General features: G+C 36.0%; 1 protein-coding gene and 1 long non-coding RNA gene across 2 annotated transcripts in view; one reads left to right on the forward strand and one right to left on the reverse strand.

The window, feature by feature from the left end:
• Nucleotides 1–25,243, forward strand: part of LOC136820582 (uncharacterized) — an 82,514-nt gene that overhangs the window by 16,084 nt on the left and 41,187 nt on the right. The window lies entirely within an intron of this gene.
• LOC136820586 (uncharacterized) lies at nt 3,549–5,527 on the reverse strand. The gene is made up of 2 exons (XR_010848616.1): nt 5,471–5,527; nt 3,549–4,214 (listed from the first exon to the last, which is right to left on the reverse strand). It is a non-coding gene; the product is annotated as an uncharacterized lncRNA (long non-coding RNA).

The following is a 25,243-nucleotide window of genomic DNA, read 5'->3' on the forward strand; positions in this document are numbered from 1 at the left end:
GTTTTTTCAGTGTGGTGAAATCTATTTCAAAAACCTGAAAAAAGTTTGTTAACATTTGTTTAACTTTACACGCACACAGGCGCATATTCAACTTTTTCTAAATAACTTACGCTCCAGCCCAGCAGGGAAGCGACGTCACAGCTACGTCGGATTTATGTCGCAAATAAGTCGGTCGGCGACCAACATTCAAACGACGTAGATACAACGTCTAATTTTTACGTCGATAATATGAACGTAAAAAAGACGTCTTATTGATGTAACTTTACGATGACGAAACGACGTGCACCAAGTTACTTGGTAATAACGTATTCGTGACGAAACTTTGTGACAATATGATTACGTCGATTTAAAACATCATGGGCACGTCATGACTACGTAGAAAATGGGACTTAAAGATGACGTAAATGTGTTACTTTAAATTTTATGAAATTTTGGACTCGATTAGTCGAATTTTTTTCGACCTTTATCACATGGAAGAATTTCGTGCCACTTTCACACAAAATAGTCTTAAAAGCAACGTAATTCATATTACGTAAACATCACGTCTCTATGACGTCTCCGTTTATCCTTGATATATAAAACTACGCATGCGTGTCTTATATTCTTAAAGCCACAAAGAGAATATACGTGTGTTAAGTATGGTAAAGGGTGACCTACTCTACAAGGCTATGAAAAATTGGCTCAATGAAGATGGTTTAAAAGGTAAACGTTAGGATTATATTACAAAGAACGGTATGGGGAGGGATTAACTATCGGACAGATTTTATTTATCGGACAGGTATTGATTTTCGGACATGTTTTGATTTTCGGACACAAAACTGGAAAAAAAAAATGAATCAAAGATAATGTCGTAATTACAAAAGAAATCGTAATCACAAAAATTTCGTAAATACGTAGGATGCATTACATCCTTACAACGTGTATACGACGTAAATTATCTACGTAGTTTCTAAGCAACCTTTCTACGTCGTTTCGCCATTTCATTCCACCACTTACAGTCGACGTATTGGCGACGTAATTTGTGACGTAACAACGACGTACTTGCGACGTATATTTCCCCGCTGGGAGTGGTTTGGTGAAATAGCTCCAATTCTGGCTTTCCAAGTTAGGAGGGACCTTCCCGAAGGCATTTAACGGTGGTTAGACTAGATACACAGACATTCATATGGAAACATAATAACGTCTAGCTTCCTGGAGGCACGTCTCTTCATTGTCTGCGCTGCGATCATCTTAATGGCTTCGATCCTTTCAGCTTGGAGAAAAGATTGCATCGTGAAAAAGCTCTATACACTTGAAAAAAAATTAAAGCGCATTTCAACTTTTCTTGACTGTAAGTCTGAATAGACCACAATGGCATTCCTTTATTTTTCTTTTGACCAACAACATAGAAGATTTTGCTTGAGAAGTGCAATCACAGCGTACACAAGAGGAGCCCGGGCCTTAACTAGGATTGGTTTCTATTTCACCCAATTTAAGATGGCGCAGAACTTTTTGATAAATCTTATACGTAGTATTCTCTTGACTATTGTTTATTAGACAAAGTAGCAATAGAGAATTATTGAAATATAGCAGTCAATGAAAAAAGCAAGCTATTTCTGATTGGTTGCCTTGTTGATTTATTCACTGCTATATATTTTGCCTACAATCTAAGATGTCTGCGGCATTATCAGAAAAGGTATATTGTGAATAATAATCATGACATATATTGTTTTAAGAAAGAAACTGGGAGAAAAAAACAAACAGGAGATGTGAAAACCAGTAAGCTAATGATACCATAATTTTTGAAATATATTTTTGAGAAGCTTTTTTTAATTCCTTAAATTTTATCAAATTATCAAGCTGTATGAATTCTTCAAGTATTGTGTTAATGGAATATATTTTTTTTTTCAAGCATATGCCTCAATCAATTAATCAATCATTCAATAATTAAATCAATCAATTATTCCTGATTATTTTTATTGCTTTAATCTTTAAAGCATTAAAAGCTTTATATGTGCATGACATGATCTTCTGCGTGGGCATTTAGTGAAAGCTATGACTAGTGTATATTATATAGATGTTATGGAGGAAATTTTTAACCGCATCTTTTGCGGCTCTTGTTTAAATAAACAGAACAGAACACTGGCATAATGTATTTCCCCTTGTTACTTGACTCGATCAAGTGGGAAATCCCCTCGATTACTTGACTATGTGTTCGCGCTTTCTCTTTCATTTTGTTAATCTCATGCTTTACTTAACCAACTCTCGACTTAGCAAGTTTCATCTTTAAACATTTGGGCTCTCTTCCTGTCCAGTTTTTCAAAATCACTTCACTTCAAATATCTTTTGAAACTGCTGAAACGGGCGTCAAGTTTGAACTTGATCTGGTCACATTGTACCCTGAGTATCAGAGGCTGCGAGTTTTCAAAGAACATATCAACCTCTTAAGGTCAAGTAGATAAATTTTATCTTACATGTGTTAATCTATAATCACTGTAAAAAGAATTAAAGATGAAGAGAAAATATTACCATATTAATGTATGCAGACTGTATTCAGTATGTATGTTTACTCTTGGTGAATTCCCCTTGAATCCTCCAAGTGTAATTGACATGAGTTTCTTTTAAAATAAATCTACCACATGATCCCCAAATGTATAACAGTAGTTACTAAACTATTAATCACGGTATGTTACTTCAATGGAATCGAACGAAATAATAAACATACCTTTATGTTATTATTCTCTATCGGTGACTCTTTTGAAAAAGCGCTGATGACATTTTTGAATTGTATTTTTTATTGAGTTGTATTTTCAACGACGCAAATAAAAATATCAACTTTGAACTTAATCCAAGATCTTGGATTGTCGTCATGGTTACTTTTCTCTGCATTGATTTTGCGTTGAATAGAATCTTGATTGGTTGGCACATGTGTTTTTCAGGGTAGTCACATTGTGCACTAAAGATTAAAGCAACAAAACAAACATAGGCGGGAAAATCTTTCTATTCAGTAGCCTAAGTTCTACCCGTTTGGGAAGTTCTTCGGAAGAATCTTCCCGTTTGGACTGTTATAAAAGCCTCGAAGATCTAAAAAAGGATCCCGCAGGCTTCACATATGAAAGGATATGGATATTACCATCGATCGTCAGGTAACGATTGAAGACATGATGCTTCAACCTTGGTTTAACATTAAGCTTATATCGACCATGTATCGACCTATACTTTCGAAGAGGAATGTTTTTAGGTTTAGATGTATTAGGGACTTTCCATCATTACGTTATTTACAATCGTTAATGACTTTTTTAAATACAAAACAAGAGCCACAAAGATGTGGTTAAATACTTCCTCCAATAGCTCAGAGCATAGATTGTAGTCGCAGTCGAACCCCACAGATTATCCTAAAGCCCCAACTTAGTAACTTAGATTTATTAAAGCCTTTATATTAAGCAATATCCAATGCAAAACAAAATATAACCATATTACTGCTAAAAATTGTCGTTATTTCATAGACATGTTCACAGATGTCTAAAAGTCTAAAAACTTGTTAAAAAATTTCATGCAAATGATAACAATTTCAACACAAAAATAAATGTATTTTATTCAACTAATATTGGTTTTTACCTTCATTAAGGAAATAAAATCTCAGATTTACAAGTTGATATTATTCTAAGACTCATCTGAGTAAGAAAGTGCCAAAATATCTAGACTGTCTACTAAGGGACTAATATGGAAATATGGCAATATGAATTTGGGAGATATGGAAATATGTTGTACACGTTAGTTTCATATGAAAAACTTCCTTGTCATCAATATTTTAAACCACCATATTATACCATTCACAAATAAAAAGTTACTTAAAAATGGATCTCCTTCTTTACAGATTTAGATTTACAGTGCATAACATCTGTTACATTAGTATTCATGTGATAATATACCAAATTGTCAACCTTGAAATTGTCACATTTAGTTACAGTATTGCTAAATGTTTACAACACTTTCCAGCAAACTTTTTTATGAAATTTGTGTCTTGATAAACTAAACTCCATGACATTTGTATCATTGATCATTAAATCACATCTTGGAACAATAGAGTTCCTTGGTTCAATTATTGCAAGAATGTTTATCTTTGTTCATATTCTCATTATGTGCAACATTATCATTACATCATTGCCAGCAAGTTACATTGTATTGTCAGCTTTAGAGGTCGTCAAACTTTGTTGAATTTGTAATCCTGGCACCTGAATGTGAAAGGAAAGAAAAATTCAAAATTTCATAATGGGAAATAATATCTTTACAGTAATCAATGCCAAATGTGTGGTCATTCGCTGAAATCTCCCAAAAAAAAAAGACTTTAAAAGGGTGAGACTCTGCTTGATGGTTTGAGCTATGTTTGCCATGCATATATACTGAGCCATTAAAGAAGTTTACGGGAACGTACAAAAAGGACCACAGGGTACGTTCAATAAGGTACACTGGGAACATACAATAAGGTTCACGGGGAACATACAATAAGGTTCACGGGGAACATACAATATAATAAGGTTCACGGGGAACATACAATAAGGTTCACAGGGAACGTACAATAAGGTACAAGCACAAGGGGAACGTACAATAAGGTACAAGGGGAACGTACAATAAGGTACAAGGGGAACGTACAATAAGGTACACTGGAACGTACAATAATAAGGTACACTGGGAACGTACAATAATAAGGTACACTGGGAACGTACAATAAGGTACACTGGGAACATACAATAAGGTTCACGGGGAACATAAAATAAGGTTCACGGGGAGCGTGCAATAAGGTACCGTGTGAAAGGGTAACTTGCATCATTGGAGGCTAACACGCATAGCACTCAAATGAAAGACTTGTCTGGTCATTAAAATACAAAGTTAAATCAAAACAAAAATGGTAGAGTAGAGCTTCCAGCGGAGCTGCATAGTTGTATTCTAATGACCAGACAGGTCATTCATTTGAGGGCTATGCATGTTAGCCTCCACTGATGCAAGTTACCCAATCTCACGGTATACACGGGGAACATACAATAAGGTACTGGGGAACGTACAATAAGGTACATGGGGTACGTACAATAATGTATACGGGGAACGGCACAATAAGATACACTGGAACATACAATAAGGTACACGGGGAGCGTACAAAAAGGTACCCAGGAACACACAAAAAGGACCAACGGAGAGCGTACAAAAGGTACCCTGAAAGCATTCAAAAAGGACCATGGGTAGTGTACAAAAAGGACCACACAAAACGTACCAAAGGATCCCAGAAAGCGCACAAAAGATACAAGGGAGGGGAGCATACAAAAAGGTAAACAGGGAGTAAAAGCATCTATTATGATATATTTTCTTTTTAGCATCTGGCATCAAGGCTAAAAATGGGGCATTGAGAAGAGTACAAGCTTTTCCAAGTTTTGACCATTAATATCTAGACAATATATATCTACATGATGGAAATCAGAAAGAAATTTATGCTCACCTTCTTCTCAAGTCAAGATAGGAATGGTTTGGATTTCCATGTGTTTCAGCTTCTTTCTTCACCCTTCTTCTTCTACTTATGGGAAAGACAATAAATTCAGCACACAGGAGAGAAATTCAGGCAGTCCTCTGAGCTTTACACACAATCATTTGTTTTATGAAAAGCTGGTAAAAATAAACCCCTGCCATATTTTGATAGAAGGATACTATTTTTTTCCCCGCTAAATCTTCGCGACGATTTTTAGTCACGTGACTGAAGAGCCTAGTCATAATGTGCAGCACGAATAAAGAAAACATTAACATCGAAAATGGAAGAAAAGACGGAAAAAGGCCGTTTTAACAAATATTCCCCTATAGTAGGGAAATATTTAATAAAATGCGTATAAAAAACCATTACCCAGATGAAACTGGACTCTTTTTTATAAGATCAAAAACTTGTCAGTTTGCATCAATAATTGTACAATCATAACCATACCATGATTAAAATGAAAAATAAACCTTTTATGTTCTGCTGATGTTAGAATTTTCCCGTTTGTAGCTTTTTTTAATAGTTTTTGTGAAGAATTGTTGTTTCTTCTACGTAGAATTACAGCACTTTTTGCGACCTCTATTTTCTTATATTTTGTTTGAAAAATGCATCAAAAATGACATGATGGCATTTCTCTTTCGAGTAACATTAGATTATATTACTTGACTCATCTGTGTGTTGTTTTTATCAAGGAGGTGGAGGGAGTGAAGTCCTCCTTTTGACGTCCTTGTTTTTATTGAACGGTTTTTTTGAAATGAATGAGATTAGTTCTCTTTAGACAGTGTTCAAGAAAGGACGATTCTCGATAAAAAGTGGCAAGCAGAGGATAATTTTATTATTAGTGCATTTCTTTCTACATCTATCATCACATGGTTTTACTTTATCCATGGAACCAATGCTGCCAATGGAATAGCACACCGTTATGCAAACGTCATAATTATTACTTTTAACACTTGACCGAAAATCAATCCCACAATACTTTTCGTCTTAATTAAAAAGTCGTGAAAGTAATTACTTTTTCTTTGTAGTTGAGTGTAATTTGCATGCAGGCGTAGTTAACGCGAAGGGTGATGGGATTGAATTTCGGTCAAACAGAAAAATCAATGTCTATTTTTAGATTCACTGCGGTATGCTATACTGGTTGGGTCGGCCAGTTTTTGGTAAGTCAACCTCTGGGATCACTAAAATCTGAAATTTCTGAGCTTGATGCAGGTAAACGATTAGTCTGACACAGAATCTTTGAAACAGTCAGTTTGTGAACACTTGTTACGAGCAATAAGCTTTCTGAACTTAAACCCACGTAGATACGCACACCCCACAGTTAGTCACACTAACGTCCCGCCAAAATGCGTATCAAAGATTAATGCTGGGAAAGCGCTATATTGTTTACTTGACTCTCAAGCAAAAAAATGCGCCGCAAAACTTCTAAAGAGATTCATGAAAAAATAACCTGGCGCTTTTTAATGAAATTAACATTTTCAAAAACTATGAGAAATTGCCTAAAATTTGAGCCATAGATGAAAAGATTTGAGCCAAGCCAATCTTGAAAACTAATTTCAAGATCAACTTTCCAAGAAAAAGATCTACGAGGGAGACAGGACCCACCTAGATCCGCACACCACAGGATAGGCTATTTCCCGGAAATTTTGCCGGACCTAAAAAAATTACCCATTTACATGTGCGGAATTATTTTTACTTTAGCGTATAAACAAGGCCTTAAAAATCAAAGCGCTGTCTCGGGAATTGAATGACAAAATTTGGTTGGTTGATATACTGGCTGCTGCACGTTGATCTGTCATTTTGTCTCATTTTAAGTTTTCAAGTTTTAATTGATTGTCTTGGGATCTTGAACTTGATTCAACTCTCATCATTGTTGTTGCAAATACATCCTGTAGATGACTGATGTTGTTTTTTCTGAAAGCTTAATTTCCTAGTGTGACTAACTGCCCCAGTGTCACTGACCTGCTGCGGCGATTTCGTCGGGAAAAATACCCTAGAATTTCAGCCCCATCGGGAAATTGCTTTCGATTTCATCCCATTTGAAATTCAATGTTTAAAATTGCTCTCCAAAACCTTCCCATCAATTTTTAACCTTCGAACAAAATAATTTTTATCCCCCTGTATTTTCAATAACAAATTTATTTTCCCCGCTGTGGGAAAAATTTTCACCGGGGTTTTGAGACAGGAATGTACACGCATAATTAAATTACTAAAAAATCTCTTGAACCATGAACATATAAGCGACTGGACATCCATCTCCTTTGTATTTTTGTAGAAAGCATCTGCTAGCTTCGTTGCCGCCTCGTTAAAACCATAAAATGAAATAAAGAATTTTGATGACATACCTCTAGGATAGGGAATACCTTACTAACAACGTCAAAACTTCGACAAAAGTCTCTGTTGTTCTACTTTTCTCAAGTCTTTATCTATATCATAACAAAGATAGAGGCAAAATTATCGTCATCTTGTCCAATCTCCGACTAATATTTATAAATTTTGACTATGGAATAATTCTAGAGAGTATGGAGTTCAAATTATGATATTCTCTCTCGATTTTAGCATAATATTTCCAAAAGTAGTCAAAAAATAAAATTGGAGTGATAAAAGTGATTCAAAAGTATACGTTATAGGGTTTTTCAAAATTGATACTAAAAGACGATATCGGCTTAACATGAAAACTCAGATTTGACCTCCGAAAATTGCCCACAATGCTTTGCGCGGAAAAAGTTCACGGTGAAATTTTTTACGCGCAAAGCATTGTGGGGAAATCTCGGGGGTCAAATCTGAGTTTTCATGTTAAGCCGATATCGTCTATTTAATATTGTTAAAGAGAAGGAAACTCACTTAAGGCAACTGAGATCTTTATTTCTATTTCAAATGATTTTGTGAGTACTTTGGTGCCCGATGTGGGGGACACTCGTGCCGCTGGAGTTCAAAAAGTGTTCTATGTCAGATATGAATGTTTGGTAAATATGGGACCCTATCAGAACGAAAAATGTTCTCATTTTCGATTCTAGGACATACTTATGCCCCCCGTGACAATTACCCCCTGGATAATTCCCCTCAAACAATTGCCCCTGGGACAATTTACCTCATGATTAACCCCAAGCTAAAAAAGTAAATCCCCAAACGATTACTTTCGAGACAATTCTGGATCTTTACAGTTAGTCTTTTGACTATTTCTCTTGTTAAATATTTCCCGTTTTCCAAAAGGGAAATATTTGTTAAAACGGCCTTTCTCCGTCATACTCATAATAATTTCCCGTGTCAAAACGCCTTCCATACGCCCTGACTAACGCCCGTTTTTAATTTCACAGTGAAAAATGCATCCAGTGAAGTATAAGTAATGTATCATGATTCAAGTCGACTGATAAACTATATATATAATATATGTTCCTTACGGATTCTCAAGCCCGGTTATAATAAAACTATTACATGTTAGTAGCAGACCCGACTGGCAATTGTTATGTAGCAGGTTGAAACATGAGTTTTTTGCTAGAAAGATGCAGTTTGTTTTCAAGTTAAATCTTTAAAATAAATCAAACTGTGTGGGTTTCTTTACTTCCAAACAACTTACCAATAGTTTTGGAACACTCCATAATAAAGGAAGATGGCTGTTCTTGTGGATTGACTTTCTGGTTACCCCATATAAACACGATGTGACATGAAAGTGAAGAGACATGATTTGTTGGTTTTTGTTTGATTTCTTGACTCGTATATCTCATTGCAAATGGGATAGCAAATGACTTTTCATGTATTGCTTGGCTCTACATATGATACCTCTAACTTTGAACACCTCCAGAATGTTGAAAAAAGCATTTTATGAGATAAGTTTCGATTGTAAATCGACAGATTTGAGGACCCTGCCGACGCACCGGACTGTCCGGTGTATTTGTCCGGTGGCAAAAAGTATCCTTTCGCTACACCGGACACAATAAGTCCGGTGTCAGTCCGGTGTTGCATACAGGGAATTTTGGAGGCCGGACATTTATGAAACACCGGACGCACCGGACTGGTCATGTCCGGTGTTTTGATTGTCCGGTGCGAAAAAATATCCTTCTCCGACACCGGACACCCGACTTCCTTAAATCCGGTGTAGAAATTGTCCGGTGGTAAAAAAATTCTCATTTTACACCGGACTTTCGCGTGTCCGGTGTTCGTTAAGTCCGGTGCGTCGGCAGGGTCCTCAGATTTGACTTGGCGTCAGTTTTGTTTGGTTGATAAATCTTTAGCTTCACCATGACAGTGGGATGATTTTCAATAAACTTTTGTTGTTATACACAGTCACTCTACACATGATGACTCCAGCCATGATTGGTATCAGACAGTCAGAATGTTGGAAAAAAAACATTTTACGAGAAATTGTTGATAGAAATTATATTGACTTATTTTTACAATTTTGGTGGTGTGGGTTTTGTTGGTTGATAATGTTTACACCGTGGGATCCTGTTAGGGTATATTGATTGTTGTTTGTTGGAAGACACCGTTTAACAGTCTCGCCATCTCCACCGTAGAGGCGGGAGGTAAAAATGCTCACTTTAGTACTGTGGAAGGTTAGAGAAATGTAAACATTGCCATTTTTTTTCCTTCCTTTTTAAAGAGAATGTTTTAGATGTTTGAACATGATATTAATGACAATGTTATGTATCTCTCCTGAAAATTTCACAAAAATTCACCAAGAGGATAGGAAAAGAAGTTATGATGAAAAGGAGTTCTTTACCTATCATTTCTCTGCTGGGTTTTCTTATGAGAACTGGCTGTTTACCTACCATTTTTTACGGGGGAGAGTAGTGAAGTTTCTCGTGGTTGCCAAAATCAAAACAATAGAAAATTGTTCATACGCGTGTGCAGCCGACACTGTTAAACGGTGTATTGATTACCAAAAAAAAGAGAACCTTTTTTTGATAAATACTTTATTTTTTTCATGAACCGTGTGGATGGTTGACATCTTTCTCTAGTCTTGTAAACCAATGCAGTGTCTGTTTTCAAATCTTGAATTCTCTATACCTACTGAACTAAATAGACATAAATTATGCATGGCTGTATCATTGTTTTTATGCTGGAGTACATAATTATTCAATATGGCTGCCTCTTTAAAAAAAGGTCTACTGTTTAAAGCTATTTAAATGCTTTAAAACTTTGAGCCACATTTTTTTCTTTGTTGCTATTAAAGATAGATTTTTACTTTGTCGTAATGTAAATTTATTGTAAAGTTTTAGTTTTTGAGTTTAGTTCATCTGCAGTAGTATTTTTTCAGTAATCCTTAAATCTTGTGAATAAAGTAACATTTAACCAGACTTATTGCCCTCATTATATTCAATTTTTTTTTTTTTTAGGACTGATAAGTACATATTTTTAAACACCAAAACAAAGCAAACAACATGCCAGTTCTTTCTGGACAAATATATATGTATACTTTATTATGTGTGCTTTTTTATATATGTCAATAGTGACCTTCATTTTTAAGGAAATATTTAGTCGCAATTTTGCGATTCTTGTTATTCTTTAAAACTGCATTTAAGAATGTTGTTTGTATGAAAGTGTGCTGATAATAGTATGATTTTTCCAAAAAGTCATACTTTTTATTCATTTACAGGAGAAAAAATTTTGCATCATACAACCCCTGTAGTGTGACCAAAAATCAATTTTCGCGAATAAAGAAGAGGTAATTGTCTGGGGATGTCCTGGGGGCAATTGTCACGGGGGGCAATTAAGAGCCATTTTCTGTAAGAACCAGGCAGTTTTGGACAATTTTGATGGTAAAAAAATTTGAATTCCTCCATTTTTGAATATTTGGTAGGCAATAGTGAAAAACTCAGAAAAACTTCAGGTCCCCAAAATCCATAATAGCGGATTTACAGCCAATCAAAAATTTCGCTTAGTTGCCCGTTTTCTTTGTTACAACTTTAAGAGGCATTTTTTCAAGTTGCAACTAAGATCACATGAGTTTTTATTAATTTTCTTGAAGTACCCAATTAGTGCTTCCAAAAAACCCCCATAAAACCATGTGACCTCAAACGCAAATTCCATAATGGCGGCTTAAAAACCCTCCAAAATCCATTTCAGCCATCTTTTAAGGTGCCATTACTCAGCCCAGGACTTTTTTGGGCCAAATTTCTTTATGGAAATGTGTTAAACAACTTTATGACAGCAGATTCAAGCAATTTTGAAAAAAAAATTTTAAAGTAGACTGGGCTCTGAAAGGCGGCTCCAAACTCAAAAAGTGGCAAATCCGGCTCAAATTTTTCAGAGTTGCAACTAATTTCGGGCAAAACCAAAAATCGGATCTGATAGCCTAGACTATGTATTTTCAGAAAGTGAAATAAAACCCATGTGATCTATAAGCATGAAAAAGATATCTAAAAGATGTCACGGTGTAGCGGATTATTTTAACTCCCTGTAAAAGATAACTCCGCCAGTCATAATAAACTAGTAAAAAAACACTCCCCTAGAGTAGAAATTTCCTAGGAAAATATAACTCCCTTAGTAAATGATGACTCCCCAAAACCCTTTTTCTAAAGAGGGTAAAGAGGTAGGGAGTTAAAAAACTAGTTGGATAAAATTCCCCTCAAAAGTCAAGCAAAAGAAGTCATTGTATTGCATTGCATTAAAGGGACATCAAAGTAGTAAAATGTAAACATTGCGCGAGCCACGTGTCATTAAAGAGAACAATTAAAATCACGTGTCCAAAACAAACTTGTAAAACAATTGAACAATCAAAATTAGCCATATTTGGTTTGATTTTTTATTTTGACATGTGACATTTGTTTTGATTTTGTATCTGCTGCATGCAGTTTCTTTAAGGCCATTTCATCCAACATGCCTTTTTTCTGATGTTGGATGAAATGTCGGACCGGTTTGCGTCAATTCAAATTTTTGGAAAAAAATGAAAATTCAGAAAAAGAAGAAAAAAATCGTGTTGGACGGTGTTGGATGAAGTTTGATCGCCATCAAACATTTCATCCAACATTTGCGGCGAGATTAAAGAAGCTCTCTCATTGAATTGTGTTGGATTGGTTTGGTGGTACTTTTTTCTTAATTTTTTGAATTTTTATTTTTTTTCCAAGTCATGTTGGATGAAATGTTGGATCGGTTTGCCCCAGCCTTGATTTTCGCTTCATCCAACGCAAGTTTTACCATCAAACATTTCATCCAACATTGGAAAATCATGTTGGATGAAATGTTGGACTGGTTTGCCCTGGCCCTTACAAATTTCGCAAGTACTGTTATGTCCCTTTACCCCTAACACACTGCATTCGCAAATCTTGGAAACTTTGCATCATCCTTGTTTTCAAATACATTGAATTAATACAAAAACTTCTTTTGTGGCTTGTCCATAAAAAACTAGTAATAGAGAGCAAAAAAATTCACAAGGAAAAATTCTACTCAAATTTTGAATCAAGCACATTTAGATGCTTACCCAAGGAACACGACGAACAAGTATACCCAATTTCATCCATCCGACAACTTTGGAAGTCTTCAGGCTGCCTTAGATTTTTCTGGTATATGCAGTATCAAAACAGACATGCATTCTTAGATTCTAGCTCGACTGGAGTTAGGGGGAGTCATTATAAACCAGGGGGAGTCTAAATTTGCTAGGAAATATTAACTCTGGGAGTCATAATTTACTAGTTTATAAGAACTGGGGAGTTATAATAAACTAGTGTATTTTAACTGGGGAGTCACAATAATCTAGTTTATTATGACTGGGGGGGGGGTTGGGGGTTATAATTTAGGGGAGTTGAAATTAACTGTGACAACGGGACCCCAGGCTTGGTCCCCTACTATACGTATCAATATAATCTGCAGCGGAGACAAAAAAAGGCTGTAACGTTTGATAGAATTCGAAGGAAATGCATACCCAGCTGGCACACAACGTTGTTTCAACGTTCATCTAACGTTATATGGACGTTATGAATATTAGATAAACGTTGAAACAACGTTGTGTGCCAGCTGGGTATGGCAGCTTCGTGGTTGTTGAAAAGATGATATGAAGTGGGATATTATTAAATAGAAAAGATAGAAAAACTCCTTGTAGGATTCTCCAACAATTTTCATTTTCATACAGCATTAACAAATGTTCGATCTTAGGGTTATCACTGTGAAAAGAAAATTCAAAAAATAATCATGAAGTCAAAAAATAAAGGCCAATATAGTTTAAAACTACTGCCTGCTTGGCTAAAAAATGGGCCTCTTTTTGATGATATTTTAAGTCAATCAGTGATATACTTTGGGCTATATCTTTTGATCGAATTTAATATTTTTGAACAATTTTTTCACAAAGATGATATTTTAATTTTAAATAAAAATGTGAAGACGAAAAATATAAATTTTTCCATTTTTTGACGTTTCGATGACTTCTTTTCATTGTGATCACAATACTATATGAAAAACATTCTCCGCAAAGTTGAAACTAGCACAAATTTATGATAAATCACAGCAATAATTATTCGGTACACGCTTTTTTTTTTATAAGAATGGTGTAAATCCATTTCATCATGGATATTCTTAACTATTTTGGGAAAATCATCTTAAAATATTCTTACAGCATTCTTAGGTTAGGATCCTAATTCAGACTAGATTTAACATTTAGTACATACATCTCAAAATTCCATGATGGTGGTATTCTTAGCATATTCTTAATTTTTTGGCCATTTTCATCATGGACATTCTTATAAAGTGTATTCTTATTAAAAAAAAAGCGTGTAATTAAATATTTCACATAGAAGAAGAAAACAAAAACTAGAAAAGCTCAAGGGGATATGACGCCCGGGGGGGGGTACTACCCTTGTCGACCGACGGGGGTGCTCCCCTGAGGTTCGAAAAATGGACCCTACGTGGGACTCGAAATTTGCGAAAAAAGTGACCCTGAATGGGACTGAAATTCCAAAATTTTCTCAAATTTTCTACTTTTTCCCCAAATTTTTCAAAAAAAGGCACCCTACGAGGGACTGATTTTTCTATTTTGGTGTTTTTGCGACCCTACCTGGGACTCGTGGAGGTTAAAAAAGGTACCCTGACCAGCGGAGCATCCCCGTAACCCATCTTGCCCTAGTACCCCTCCCGGGATATGACGCAACTTTTTCATTCAAGTCCAGCCGTAAACTTTTAATGATTAACGAATCTTTAATCAAAAGTTCTTTGTCAAACTTTCCATAGGCGTAAATTTTCAAATCATCAAGAGAGGCATCATGTCCAGTTAACAATAGATGCTTCACAACAGTTGACTGTTTACGAGGATCACGGTGTTTATCAGACTAGAGTCTACTTTTGCCTAAACTTTGCTTTTTTATAATTTTTTATGATGCTGAGTCCAGTGAAGTACACAGGAAAAAAATTTCGATTTCCAAGGTTGGAAATTTTAAGTTTTCTTAGTTGGAAAAAAGATAAAATCCAATGAAAAATCCAACCTGGAAATGTGGGACATTCTCCAAGGTTGGAAATTTTGCATTTTCCATGGCTTGGAATTTTCAAAAATCCAGGTTGAAAAAAGCCAAAATCCAAATTTAACAAGGTTGGAATTTTTTAAATAAAAGTCAGTTGGAAAAAAGCCAAAATTCAAATTTAACATGGTTGGAATTTTCGAAAATCTAGGTTGAAAAAAGCCAAAATCCAAATTTAACAAGGTTGGAATTTTCGAAAATCTAGGTGGAAAAAAGCCAAAATCCAAATTTAACAAGGTTGGAATTTTTCAAAATTCAGTTGGAAAAAAGACAAAATCCAAGCTAAACAAGGTTGGAATCTTTTAAAATTCAATTGGAAAAAAGCCAAAATCCGAGCTAAACAAGGTTGGAATTTTCGAAAATTCAGGTTGAAAAAAGCCAAAATCCAAAAAGTGATGGCAGAGATGTGGAAAAAAAGATCTTAAACAAGGTTTTTGTTTTTGTGAACAGTCACTCGCTAGCCTATGCTCGATGGCTCCCGATCAATCTATCGTTATTGTTCGCACAGTTACGTGGTTGCTCTTAGATCAATCACACAGCTCAGCAGGGCACTATTTGAAACTATGACACAAGTACCCTATGTGCTTCACTGTGCGAACTCACTGCGACTGACCGAGGCCGCTCCGAAGGGACGCCTCACCTGACGGAAACTTACAGCTTGACTGCTCATATTATAGCCTAATATTTAGGTTAGCTATACATCAAAACAGTTTTGAGCGAGAAATCGCTTGTGGTTTTCCCAAAGGACATGCGCAGAAAATGGTTAAAAAAACGTAATTTCCACATGGATTTTTACCGTTTTTCAAACTGTTTGGAGAAACACAAATTTCCAATCCAAAAAGTCTAGTTTTCCAAGAAAGGGTCTCAATCTTAGAAAAATGTGATTTCCACATGGTCTTAACGTTTTCCAAACTGTTCGGGAGAAACACAAATTTCCGACCCAAAAAGTCTAGTTTTTCAACCTGAGGTATCAAATTTACAAAAATATGTATTTTCACATCGATTTTTGACCTTCTTTTCAATTCCCAAACTGTTTGGAAAATAAAAATTTCCCACCCAAAAAGTCATGTTTTCCAACCGGCCTTGGAAAATTGTCATTTCTACATGGGTTTTTTTCACTTGATTTTTCAAGGGCATTGGTTTATTCTACAAAACCTATGGGTAATTTACGTTTTCCAAATCAGCTTAAGGTAATCGCTCAAATTTCCAACCTTCAATTATAAAACCAAAATTTCCAACCCAAAAATATTGAATTTCCAACCTTGGAAATCGAAAAATTTTTCCTGTGGTAGAGTAGAAGCGTTTGGCGAGGTCGCCATTTTGAGAGAAAATGTTAAAAATCCAAATAACAAAAAAACTACTCGGGATTGAGATATATAATCAAAAGTGAGAAACAAACATCAATAACAGATTTGCAATCCCTTATTCTCAAATAAAAACATTGCTTCATACTGTTTTTACCTTCCAAAAACAACTAAAATCTGGCGGACTGTTTTACAGTCCGCCTAAGCAAAAGCATATTACCATATACTACCGGGCCACTTAATCGCGCCATCCAGTCTATAAAAAAGCCTTTAAGTGGACCCCGGGCTAATGGCGCCATCAAGCCTATAAAAAAAAGCTTTAAGTGGACCCCGGGCTACAGTAGCGGCCTGGCTTAATTTTCTTGGTGGTGCAAACTATGAAATTGGCGCCCCTGGTATTTTTGTCCTTATTTGCGCCCTCCACCATTAAGTGAAAATATTAAACTGTAAGAGCAGTGACTGGTTGAAAGTAACGCCCGGAATCTCTGAGTTAACAAACTTTTATTTATACGAAGGTGGTGGTAATGATAACTTGATATCTATTTCCTTGTTATTTCCTGGTGTTACTTTACTCTGCATTAAATATCAATGGCTGAAAGAGGCCCTAAAATTCAGAAAGTTGGCAGGAATAAGGGTTCTTTGTAATTCTGGCGCCGCAGGCAAAAAAATTTGGTGTAAGAAGGGTCAAACAGCTCAAAAGATATTCTAAAAAGGAGAAAGTTAGTCCGCATAAGACCACAAAAACCACAGCGAGCAGTTTCAATCAATCTCTCATTTTGGGGGTGAGCATCCTCTTTAACCCCTGGTGGATACACAACACTTCTCTTGCTTTGACTTTTCGCAATTCAATGTTGATAATAGTTTTGAAAAAATTCGTAAAAAATAAGGAAGCGCCGCAGGCGAAAAAATATTTACATTGCACTTATAGAAGGCACTAAAAACGTGTCAAAGGGCGCCGCCAAATCGCCCAACCAAAGATCAAAAAAATTTTTGGCGCCCCCTTGAAAAGCTTTTTTGGTGCCCCTCTCAGGTCTTTCTGGGTGGTGCACTGCACAGCCTGCACCCCCTGCCAGGCCGCCACTGCCGGGCTAGGTGTTCTTTGAACCTCGTTTCAACGTGTCTTTTGGTCTTTCCCACATAAAAAGAATCGCAATTTGTGCAGTGCACTCCGTACACCACATGAGATTTTAACCTTGAAGGTATTCTACCTTTGAACATTAACAAATTTGCAATTCGAAAACTGGTGCGGAAGATGACTTTACTGTCTCTCTAAGGGTCGGAAAATTCAGGATTTTTAGGAAATTTTTTGATTTCCAGAAAGAAAATTCCAATAAAGTCTCTCTAAGGGTATGAATTTTCTCAAAAATCGAAAAAAGAATTTCAAAAAGTCTCTCTAAGGGTCGGTTTTCGGAGGTCCCGTCCGCACATACCTCTCATTCGCCAACCCTAGTACCCCTCCCCGGGATTTCCATCTAGTAAAGCATTTTCTATCCTTTTAACAAGAGAATTTTTCGGGATTTTGATCTTTTTATAAATCTTGATTAAAATTCTTTATGAGAAAGAAAGTAAAGGGTTTCTATGACAATATCCTTTGTTTTTATATTCACAACGCTTATAAGCATATGAAGGCTCAGATTTGCAGATATCCTAAGCAAAATATAAGCATATACACCAGCCTGAAATATTTTCCAGTCGTCAAATTCTTCTATGTTCTAACATACAGTACAATGCAATTACATTTCATTGGTACTTTTAGAAATTGTGACATACAAGATGTTATTGTTTTTAAAAGAAGCGTTTTTAGTTACATTTTCAGATTGTTTCTACTCCTCAACAGTTCCCTTTAAGCCATAATTCAGCCTAAGAGCATATGTCAATTAATAAATAACAGGGTGTCCCGAAAAAAGTCCACTTCTATAAGTCGAAAAAAATTGTAATAAAATCTAAATATTAAAATCTAAATTATTTGATATTTGTGGATTAGTAGGGGGCAATTTGTTCGTTTTTTTTGAGGTCGCTGGATTTTTTTAGTCAAAGCACTTGTTATACATTTTTGGAAAGCTAATAAGGGGTAGGGGAATCAAAATAACTTGGGTGCCAATTTTTTTTCGGACGCTTTAGTGTGATTTTCGGACAAATATGACGGTCTCAGATCAGGCAAAAATTATAAGGGTCGAAAATTAATGAACATTTTATTTTAGCTTGAGAAAACGTTGTATATTTTTGGAAAGCTCTCAAAAAATTAAGTTTAGAGATATATTGCAAGTATAGGTGATTTCTGTACCTAGCTCGAGATATTAACCCTTAAAAAAAGTGTTTTTCAGCCAGCAATTTTTGCAATTCATTGTTTCTCCAATATTACTTTTCTTCTATCATCTTCATTATTAGATTTTTCTTTCACATACCACTATTTAAATTCCCTTTGACTTTCTGCTAAATTTCCCTCTGTTTCGGAATGATTTAAAAATGAAAAATACCAAAAAAATCGTAAACATACATAATTAACAAAAATATATCAATACTTTTCTTTTTTAAATTCTTCAATGACAGATATTACATATCTTCACTATATTATGTATATATAATTTTTTGTCTGACATTCTGATATTTCACTTATGATTTAATTTATTTCAGGTACCGGTAATAGGAAATGGGCAAATGCAGTTTTCCATCTATCATATCATATATCCATTGAATTACTGAGACATGAAAACGGTAATATCTTTATTTTTATTTTAATGATTTTGCGAGTACTTTGGCGAGGGGCGGGGGGGGGGACATTGACCTTGACGACTGACAAGGACATGCCACTGAAGCTCAAAAAGTGGTCCATGTCACATTCTCGACTCTAGGACAATTGCCTCCCTCCGTGACAATTGCACCCCGGATAATTGCCCCCAGACAATTTCCCACAGACAATTACCCCCAGGACAATTGCCCCCAGACAATTACCCCAGGACAATTACTCCCAGACAATTACCCCCAGACAATTACCCCCAGGACAATTGCTCCCGGGACAAATTAATCAAATCAAAAAATAAATTATCTGAACAATTACCTTCGAGACAATTCTTGATTGTTGCAGTTAAGGCTTGCACCAACACGAAAAATACTTTTGGTGTCCCCATCAAGCCTTTAGTCTTTTTGATTATTTCTCTTGTTTTTCTTTAAAACTGCATTTAAGAGTGTTGTATGAAAGTGTATACTGATAATAGTATGATTTTTCCAAAAGCCACTTTTTATTCAAGCCTCTCGTTTACAGGAGAAAACAGTCTGCATCATACAACCACTGTAAAACAAACATGTGTGAGCAAAAATTATTTTTTGTGAATAAAGAGGGGTTAATTGTCCGGGGGCCCGGGGGGGGGGGTACTAGAGTTGCGAGCTGACGGGGGGGTGCCGCCCGACTTTCGAACTTTGGACCCTTACCGGGACTAAAAAGGAGAAAACAAAGGAAAATTTTGGGAATTTTACGACCCTTAGCGGGACTAATTTGACCAATTTTGAACAAATTTCGATTTTTCAGGGGGTAAAAAGTTGAAATTTTCCTATTTTTCCGACCCTTACTGGGACTGAAATTTGATTTTCTGATTTTTCCGACCCTTAGCGGGACTTTGGCAGTCCAAAAAAGGTACCCTTAAGGGCGGCACATACCGTACCCTCCATTTGCCTAAGTACCCCGCCCCCCCCCGGGTCCGGGGGTAACTGTCCGGGGGGGGGGGCAATTGTCCTGTAACCTCATTTTCAACCTAAAAACTGGTAAAATGACTAAAAGTAGACGAAAAATAACCACAGGTCGACTTTGTTAGATACACATCTTGAAGATTATTAAATTTGGGACCCTGTCAAATATCTTCAGAGCCTAAAAAATGGACCGTGGCCAGTGGTCACATCCTGTATCCAATATTGTCTTAATCATCTGGCTTTGGTGTTATTTTCCATGTTCTTGTGCCTGCAAAGCTCCCTATTGGTACTGGGGGAGAGGGCTTTTCTGTTCGGTTAGGAAACTAATGTTAATAGCATCTGAAATAATAAAGCTTAGACATGCCTTTTCTGATGTCGATTGTGCATACTAAAACACGGAAAATTCGACATGAAAGCGATGCTTGGTTGTCAACCAAGGTTGCACAGGTTGCTGGCAAAAGTTACAGTCTTCACATCCTAAATTTGCATGAAAATCCTGATTTTAGCCAGAAATGAGGCTCTCTCAAAAGTCAGGAACGAAGGTAATGTCCTTTGATCAAATTTTAGGCGCAGACCCTACGACTATGATTTTTACCACATTTAGTAAACGTAATCATGGTATGCGTCTAGACAGAGAAACAATTCGATTTACAACCCTGCGACCCGTACAGCCTCTTATTTAGCTAAAATTAACCCTATAAGAACTTCGCAGCTCTCTACATGTACCGTGAAAAGCACAGCTCAAAATCATATATTTACGCTGTGCCGACGAATCGAGATTCTATTCATCGCGCAATCAGCGAAGACAAAAGTAACCATGACGACCATCCAAGATCTTGGATGAGCGTCATAGTCGATATTTTCATTCCCGTCGTTGAAAACACAACTTACAAAAAGTCATCAATGCTTTGTAAAAAGAGTCAGTGATAGAGAATCATAACATAAAGTCTGTCTATTATTTCGATTCAATTAAAGTGAAATTTCCATAATTAAAAGTTTAGTAATTACTGTTATACATTTGGGGATCATGTAAAAGATTTCTTTCGAAATAAACTCATTTCAATTACAGTTGGAGGTTTCTGGGGAAATCGTAAATAGTAAACTGCATACTGATACAGTCTGCTAGACATTAATATGGTACTATTTGCTCTTCATCTTTGATTCTTTCTACAGTGATTAGATTGACACATGCGCGATAGAATTTCTATTATTAGTCACTGAGGTGGAGAGCGACCATTTTTGGTGGAAATGATACTTAGGAATAGTGGCTAACATCTTTTGAAGTTTAGAAGTTCAACATATGTCTGCTCATCGTTGCATGGCTCAAAACGCTAATTAGACGATTTTCAAACTAAGTGGTTGCATAATTTTAGAGCTCCCCCACTGTGGTGGAGAGCAACGATTTTTGGTGGAAATGATACTTAGGAATAGTGGCTAACGTCTTTTGAAGTTTAGAAGTTCAACATATGACTGCTCTCCTTTGCAGGGCTCCAAACGCTAATTAAACGATTTTCAAACTGAGTGGTTGCATAATTTTAGCGATCCCCCACTGAGGTGGAGAGCGACCATTTTTGGTGGAAATGATACTTAGGAATAGTGGCTAACATCTTTTGAAGTTTAGAAGTTCAACATATGACTGCTCTCCTTTGCAGGGCTCAAAACGCTAATTAGACGATTTTCAAACTAAGTGGTTGCATAATTTTAGAGCTCCCCCACTGTGGTGGAGAGCGACCATTTTTGGTGGAAATGATACTTAGGAATAGTGGCTAACATCTTTTGAAGTTTAAAAGTTCAACATATGACTGCTCTTCTTTGCAGGGCTCAAAACGCTAATTAGACGATTTTCAAACTGAGTGGTTGCATAATTTTAGAGCTCCCCCACTGTGGTGGAGAGCGACCATTTTTGGTGGAAATGACACTTAGGAATTAGTGGCTAACATCTTTTGAAGTTTAGAAGTTCAACATATGTCTGCTCTCCTTTGCAGGGCTCAAAACGCTAATTAGACGATTTTCAAATTGAGTGGTTGCATAATTTTAGAGCTCCCCCACTGAGGTGGACAGCGACCATTTTTGGTGGAAATGATACTTAGGAATAGTGGCTAACATCTTTTGAAGTTTAGAAGTTCAAAATATGTCTGCTCATCTTTGCAGGGCTCAAAACGCTAATTAGACGATTTTCAAACTAAGTGGTTGCATAATTTTAGAGCTCCCCCACTGTGGTGGAGAGCGACCATTTTTGGTGGAAATGACACTTAGGAATAGTGGCTAACATCTTTTGAAGTTTAGAAGTTCATATGACTGCTCTCCTTCTTAGAGCAAAAAGTCGAATATCAAACTGAATTTCGAATATCAAACTGAATATCAAACTGAATATCGGGGGGGGGGGCGTACGGGGTTTGCGATTTCCGAAATACCGAATAATTTTGCCAAAATTTCCGAGATTCCGCAAAAAAATACTTGCAATTCCGATACCGATTTTTTGGGTATTTTTCCACGTTTTGACTAATTTTTGATTTTTCATGTATGAATTCCGAAAAAAGGGGATAAAAACTTTATAATACCGAAATTTCGAAGCAAAAATTCATGAATTTCCGATACCAAAACAATTTCAAAATTCCGAAATACCGAAAGAATTTTGCCTGATTTCCGAAATTCCGAAGAAAAAAAGGTCGATTTCCGCAATTCCGAAAAACCGTACGCCCCCCCACAATATCAAACTAACTTATTTTTAATTTTCAATTACATGAAATACGATACACACCTGTTTTCCATTTTATGAATATTCATCCTGAGCATGTTGTGTTGTTGTGTCTCCTTGTTGGTATTGTTTTGTCTCTTTTTGTTTATTACATTTTTGAATAGTTGAAGGTTATCAATACTTCTTTGACTATATATATATATATATATATATATATATAGTCACACTGCTTGGCCTACCTACACAACCCTATTTCCATCATATAGGAGGATATTTTCGTAAAAGGCCGAAATCCTGTGTAGGTCGAAAACTGAGGAGCAGATTATGTGTTTTCTTGAAATATTTTTTGACTCATATTGAGTTACTTCTTTCCATCTTAACTCATATTGGGTTGCTTTCTTCCTTATAGTCATATTTTAGATCTATAGTTTTGCATTGATTGCATCATATTTTCCTTTTCAACTCCAACCTGATTGATTTTCTGTGAATGTTCATTCTAGATTTTTGTTGTAATTTGTATTGTCTTTTTGTTTTGTGGGTTTTGTCTTTAGTGTTTCCATTTTGAGTAGTTGAATGTTTTATACTATAATATTAGGAGTGGGATATACAGGGTCATTTTCATTTTTTTCGTCAATCATGTCAAAATAAATTTTCTTTAGCTCTGTATGGCATATCTAGGCAGGATCAAAAAGAATTTTTGAGATATTTTGAATATAAAAAATGTGGGAGCCCCTTTTCTGGCCCCCTATTAGACTCATATAAAGTATGACAAAAAATCCCCAATTTGACCTGGAAACCTTAAAATTTCATCAATTTTGCTGCAATTTGGTACAGGTCCTCCTTGAATAACAATAATAACATTTTGTTAGTATTATTTAAAAAATTTCATTATCGGACGTTTTAGGGCGTGGCCAAACCCCAAAAAGGGCAAAAAGGATTAGGTAGGTCTAGAAAACTTAGGAATGATATTTTTGCCCTAAAGTTTTGCATACCTACCCTCAATTATGTGTCTTGACGAATCCTGAGAATATTTCCCAAAGTAAATTCGTTATTTCGTAAATAATTGTTTCGATGTCCGTAAAAAAAGGGGAAATATAGACGGGCTAGGGCTCATTCATAAATCGTGTAATTCAATTGAAATTCCCTCTAGAAATTGGTATTCTTGATCCAATAACAGTTTTGAAGCCTTTCAGAGTCGAAATTAATGTAAAAGTTTCAATTTTCCGCTTTCAGATCCCTTTTTACGTCTTTTGAACTTCACTGAGGTAGTGCTAAATTAAGGAAAGTGTTTTTATCACATAGAGCAAATCGTCGGCAGTTCTACGAGAATTTACATTATTTCAGATATAAAAGAAGTGCTTACAATTCACAAACATAAATTTTGATGGATTTTCTGTTGTTCAAGATCATAGAAATAAAAGGTTGTCAAGTTTTCATATATTTAGGACGAGAAGTTACTCCCTCTAGATAGGAAAAATAAAACTTTTAAGATTTCACAATTACACTGACAAATTTTCACCTGAAGAGGTAATGTGCCAAATTTAAGCAGGAAAGAATGTTTTCTCGCCTTTATAGCCAAGCCTTCCTCTTTTTGCCTGCTTAAAGTCTTTGGGCTACGCCCAAAATGTCCAAAATTATATTTATCGAATAAATGTTTTGATATACTTTATTTCTGTCCCTGAGGAGTGAATGTGCCAAATTTGAGCGGAATTCAATCACTGTGTGTCTCATTTCCAACATAATTTGGGTAGTTGGGTAGATGGAAAACGATTGATTTGAGGGCACAAACCTTAGTCTACAAAAAGGCTTCCCAGATTTTTTTTCTTCATTTTTGTTCAAAAATTCTATTTGATCCTGTCTACACTTATAATTTAGACCTCAAAAAAATTTAGTTTGACTTTTCTTGAAAAATCACCCTGTATAGCCCACTCCTATTAATAATATATAATTTTTTGTCTGACATTCTGATATTTTACTTATGTTTTAATTTATTTCAGATATCCTCGTCGCTCTAAAAGCCGAGATTGACGCATTAACGCATAAAGCATTAGAACCATCGAGACATGAAAAAGGTAAAGTCTTTATTTTTATTTTAGTGATTTTGCGAGTACTTTGGCGAGGGGCGGAGGGGGGGGGGGCAATGACCTTGACGACTGACAAGGACATGCCGCTGAAGCTCAAAAAGTTGTCCATGTCAGATATGAATATTTGGCGAATTTGGGACCTTATCAGAACGAAAAATCGAAAATGTTCTCATTCTCGACTCTAGGACAATTGCCTCCCTCCGTGACAATTGCACCCCGGATAATTACCCCCAGACGATTGCCCACAGATAATTACCTCCAGGACAATTACCCCCAGACATTTGCCCACAGACAATTGCCCCAGGACAATTACCCCCAGACAATTACCCCTAGGACAATTGCCCCCGGGACAAATTAATCAAATCAAAAAAATTATCTGAATCTAAATTATCTGAACAATTACCTTCGAGAAAATTCTTGATTGTTGCAGTTAAGGCTTGGGGACACGAGAAGTTTTTTTCGTGTTGGTGCAATGCAACACGCTCCATCCTACTAACCTGAAACGCTTTCTCGTGCCTCCACCCCATTTTTCT

Source organism: Clytia hemisphaerica, unplaced genomic scaffold, assembly GCF_902728285.1.
Source record: "Clytia hemisphaerica strain Z4C2 unplaced genomic scaffold, Clytia hemisphaerica genome assembly, whole genome shotgun sequence".
In the NCBI taxonomy this organism is placed as follows: Eukaryota; Metazoa; Cnidaria; class Hydrozoa; order Leptothecata; family Clytiidae; genus Clytia; species Clytia hemisphaerica.